Below are 5,138 nucleotides of genomic sequence, written 5' to 3'. Positions count from 1 at the left end.
GAAAAGTGTGAACACAGAGAGATAAACGACAAGCGCTAGGCAGATTGCTAGGTTTGGTTGCTCAGATTTCAGATTGGTTGCTAGGTGCTAACACCTGAACACACCGTGAGAAGACTTGAGTAGAGCTCAACAAAACTACATGTTTTAAATGAAAAGAGCTAAAAATGCCATATAATAAACAACTTACTAACCTCGACCGTTCAGTCATGCCGGGAAATATCAAACTGAGGTTTTAACGTATAGACCGCTGTCACTCTCGGCTAGTAGAGCTAAGTAGTTAACTAACAGTTAGTAAATGCTTTATAACTTGCATTACTAATCACAAGTTGCATCATTAGTAAGTGTTTATAAAATAGTTGTTAAGACATCTGCTAAGTATTAGTGTACATCATGTATTCGACTTGGCGTACATTAATTAAAGACATAAGTTAATATGTTGTTAGTTATTTACTCATGCTTTGTAAAGGTAATGTAAATGGTTTGTTCACCATTTGCTAATGCTTTCTATACCAGCTCATGTACCATTAACAGATTATAAACTACTGGTTTGCAACTATATTAACAAACTGTCTATAAAGTATGGTAATGCAGTTATGAAACACCTTATGAATTGTATTATGAATCAAATCCATAATGTTTACATTTACATTACATTTAGTCATTTAGCAGATGCTCTTATCCAGAGCGACTTACAGTAAGTACAGGGACATTCCCCCGAGGCAAGTAGGGTGAAGTGCCTTGCCCAAGGACACAACGTCAGTTGGCATGACCGGGAATCGAACTGGAATCGAATTAATAAACACTGTTTAACAGTGTTTATTAATGATTAACATAGCATTTAATAATAAGCTTATTAACTATTTAATAATGTATTGTTAATGTTTCAAAATGTTTTATAAAGGGTTAACTACCTATTAGTTAACACTTTGTAAATGCCAAAAAGCGTTGACTTATTATAAAGTGTTACCAAAGATTTCACAGGTCCTTGGGCAAAGAGGTCCTGATTTTCCAGAGGTATTATGCAATTGTATCAAATTCATATGTCAAAATTCTGAGTAATAGATTGCATTAGGAAATGCTTGTAATTATCATTAAGAAATGATTAAAGTTCCGTCTGCAGGCTTGGTTTAAGCATTGCAGTAATTATTTGTGGCTGGCTCCTGAATAAGCTTTGCCTGAATAATGAAACTGTTTGTATGTTGGTCTTTTCATCTAAAGGAACTTATGCTCAAGTTCTTTCCTCGGGGAAGATGAGCTCTCCCAGATCCAGCCTCTGATTCTGAGAGGAGCAGGAACATGGTTTCTAAGGTGTAGATGTGGGTCTTTTGGTCAGGATGTGTATTTATAGCTACTGAGGCCGAAATAACAAAAATCGTTCACACAGACCACTGTTATTTGGCCTGACTGTGTGTATTTGTATGTGTGTGTGTGTGTGTGTAGATGGGGGTGGTGGTCCTATAATTGTCTTGGGCGCAGGCCTGGTTAAGAAACCGCACTCAGAAATAAACACAAACATACACACGCACTGCTAGTGAAATGATGATCTAAACAGGAACGCTCATCCGTCTAACCGCACACACTCATTAAAGTCATCCGCCCAAGGCTAATTATAGGATTAGAGGGGGGACAAACATCAGACTGTAGGCTACTACTACTCCACACACACACACATACACACACACACCACAGATTCACATACAAACAAGTTGCTCTTTCTCCCCTGGACAGTATAATTTCCCCCCGTGAACAGCTTCTGGCTCTCCTGGTCATCCCTCTTCTTCTCTCACTCTCTTCTTTTCTCTCTATTCTTCTGTCGTGTCTCTCCTCCTCTTGTCACTGTCTTTCGTTTTCTCTCCTCTCTGTCTTTCTGTACTTACTGCATGTGATCTGCTGTATAGGACATACAGAAGCTCCTTTCTTCCATTCTGCTCAAACCCAAGCACACACACACACACACACACGGCCAGCCTTATAAATAAACACAGGTTGGTTGAGGAGACAGTCTGATGGTGGGGGCAGGCTGGGGCAGAAGAGTGCAGAAGTAGCAGCCTCTGAGTGGAACTGATTCTTCTCATGTGATCACTGCTGGTGAGGTCACGCAGGAGACGTTATGGAAATACTACTGTTTTCTATGTACATTATTTGGAATGATGGCTCACTTACCAAAGAGTCTTTGGTCTCAAGTGAGAAATGACCTTCACTTCACTAACCCTTCACTATATATAAATACAGACCTGATATGAGAGCACAGCTCTTGCTCATGTCAGCCCTTGTTTTGTTCTGTAAAAACAAGCAGCAAACGTCATATGTCTCCAAACCACAAGCACAAATGATGTAGGCAAATAAACAGCTCAAATTGGCGGAGTCAAAAAACGTGACGGCACAAGCTTGTAGCAATGAACAGCTTGGGGATTCACACAGTCTACAAAGGCACACTTGACATTCACACCTTAAATGTAAATTCATACAGTCAGTAAACAGAATGAAGTTGCTGTGTTTTAACAATTCTCCGACAATCGGCCTATGAACTCTTCCGTATAATGACAAAGAGGAGTCATCGGGCACGGGAAGGAACAAAGGAGGAGCAGGAGGAACATTATGCAGGAGTGCGTCTTATTGGGGGAGACAGAGGGCAACATTATTGGAAATATTTAAATGGAACGTGTCTAACACATGTAGACAGTCTGAAATCAGTCCAGCTCCATCTTCTCTCTTTCAATGGGCTGACCATGCCCTGGGCAACCCTTACCATTTTTTCTACCACTCAGAAAATTGCTTACATAGGTAGTTGTTTGCACAGTCTGTGTAAGAGGTAGGCTAGTGGAAATACAATGATTGGAAAAGGCCAAGACAAAGTCCTGCTATCTGATCATAATATAGAAATGTCAGCAGTTTTATTTTTATTTTTTTGAGCTGGGTGACATTTACAACCCAAACTTCATACATTTTAATTCAGTATATCGTTCAATTCAAAGTATGTTTCCGTATTAGGCTACTGGAATGATGTAAACAGTTCTCTCACTCCTTTTATGATGTCATTGACCACCAAAGTTTACGTTCCTACCGCAAATTTGACTTTAAAAACGTACAAAACAACCATTTCACTACACAATAAACTTGAACAAGTGAGAAACATTCCTACTGATAATTGAATCCGCTTTTCCACGGACACACAACAATCGACCACTGCCAAAGTCAGACCTCTTTCCCAGCTCTCTACAGCAGCAAATGGACTCTTTGCCCTCAGCTATGATAGTGTAGATGTGTGCTGAAGATACAGCTGGCTATCTCCCCATCCTCCTAGCCAGGCTATAGATCTAATAGACAGCCTGAGGTGTAGGGGACATTTGTCGGCTGTATTTATGACCTGTGCTGTAGTCAGCTGTCTGTTAGGATGGGTCTGAGTTAGGCTACCATGGCCCTGTTCAGGTCTGGGTCTGGGTTTGGGTCTAGGCCTGAATCTGAGTCCGTCTGGTTCTAGGTCTGAGTTACAATGGCCATCTACAAATATAGTTGAGATTCCTGTTATCAAGAAGTTGGTCAAGAGGGGGATCCCCTATTACCAATATACATTACATTTACATGTATTCATTTGGCTTTAAAAAAAATCCAAATCGACCTACAAACTATCTCAAATAAATCCAGTTACAACCCTTGGAATCCTGTATAAGAGTAAGATAGGCTATCGTCACTTAAAATCGATGCAGATTTTTATCAGTAGACTTGGTAGTATGGTCTTATATTGCCTGTTTCAGAATTCTATGGGGAACTAGCTCTTGGCTAGAAGCCAAATCTGTCAGGTTCGTGACGTAAATTGGAACGAGGAGATGGCAAATAGAGGTCATTCTCAGTGGGGTGTATCTTTGGGTATCCATCGTGGGATGAGCTTTAGAAAATGATAACATGTATGGCGTGTTGCTCATCTCCAAATAGTCAGCTCACATTACCAGTAGCGCACCCTTTAATAGCTTCTGACAGACGGTCTGTCACTGTGCGAGCTGAACGGACAGGATAGCAGCCTACAGAAACGGGCACAAAGACGCCTGTTGATTCGACTTCATGAGCGTTTTACAAGACATCTTTGTGGAGAGGCACTGACCTGTTGAGATGCTGTGATCCTTGCTGACTAACTGACATCAATACACATCCGTCCGTGCTGATTTTACCCCGGGCTATGGCTTGTGTTATAGCGTTCAGTGTGGATGACATGGGACACAAGTGGAGTATTGTCAATGCGGACAACTATCGCTGGCAACAGCCGTTGCATTACGGTAAGTATCACTGTCATGAAGCACCATATCAAAGGCGCTGTGAACCCCGTCGTTGTGGCCTATAGTCATTTGACTGCCTAATTTTTCTCACACACACTAGAACAGGCGTGTGCCCATTTCAACACACAAAGATTGAAAACGACCAATTAGTTCGCTATTCAATGTTGCCTTTAGTAGTTATCGTGTGTTGTTCCAGAGATCCGTCTACAGCCATAGTTAGACCAGTCACTAGACCCTTTGTGCCAGGGGTGTTCAATCCTGGTCCTCGAGAGCCCCTGTCCTGCATGTTTTAGATGTTTCCCTGCTCCAGCACACCTGATAAAAAAAAGGGTTGTTATCAAGCTCTGTGGAAGCCGGGTAATGACCATTCATTTGACAGGGGCTCTCGAGGACCAGGAATGAACAGCCCTGCTTGTGCGGACCTGAACCCATGAAGCGCTTTACGCATCAGCGGGATGCGTTGGATAACCGTGGATGCGAAGTAATAATCTGATTGAACTACCAACAGTTTTACCGTACCGATTTAAACCCAATCTGGTCCATGGGTCCATCAGCCAACCACATTGAGTTTGGAAATATGTGAAATAAACAATGAGGCCTCGTCACACAACGAGCCACTCAAGAGCATGGAGTCAAAGGTCATGTGCCTGGTTGAATTAAATGGAATAGCGTTGGTTCAGTCTACAGATTTGGTAGTAGACCATGACACAACTTCCATCTGCAACGCATGACCACACACCTGATGCTCATCAGCAGCTAATCACATCAATAACACGCCTATCTGCTAATCACAGTATAGCCTACACCTGAGCCTAGTCAATAAGGGACAATAAATACAACCATGCTCGACCTGTCACTTCTGTGTTT

Source organism: Osmerus eperlanus, chromosome 12, assembly GCF_963692335.1.
Source record: "Osmerus eperlanus chromosome 12, fOsmEpe2.1, whole genome shotgun sequence".
NCBI classification, from domain to species: Eukaryota; Metazoa; Chordata; class Actinopteri; order Osmeriformes; family Osmeridae; genus Osmerus; species Osmerus eperlanus.
The sequence above is the reverse complement of the archived record's forward strand: the minus strand, read 5'-3'. Positions refer to the sequence as shown.